Source organism: Gavialis gangeticus, unplaced genomic scaffold (genome assembly GCF_001723915.1).
Source record: "Gavialis gangeticus isolate Ggan-Ray unplaced genomic scaffold, GavGan_comp1, whole genome shotgun sequence".
NCBI lineage: Eukaryota > Metazoa > Chordata > Crocodylia > Gavialidae > Gavialis > Gavialis gangeticus.
In genome coordinates this window covers 1947580-1948000 of record NW_017729026.1, presented here as the reverse complement: position 1 = coordinate 1948000, position 421 = coordinate 1947580, and positions in this window count along the sequence as shown.

The window sequence follows — 421 nt, the reverse complement described above, 5'->3', positions numbered from 1 at the left end:
TCTCATAAACAAATAGGAGAAATATGAGCTGGATAAAATTAAAGTAAAAGGTGGATCGGTAACTGGCTCAATACAAGCAAATGGTAATTATTCACAGGTCCATGTCAGAATGGCAGGAGGTTTTGAGTGGAGTCCCACGGGGGTCTGTCTCAGGCCCAATGCTGTTCAATGCGTTTATGAACTATTTAGATGCTAGTATAGAAAACTTCTCAAGAAAGTCTGCAGGTGACAAAAAAACTGGGAAGGACTGAAAATACATTGGAGGGTGTGAATACAATTCAGAAAGGTCTTAACAGATTGAAAAATTGAGCTAGAGCTAACAGGATGAAGTTCAATGCAGACAGTTGCAAGGTGCTACAACTCAGGAGGAATAATCAAAAACCCAAATATAAAATGGGTGACACCTGGCTGGATGGCAGCA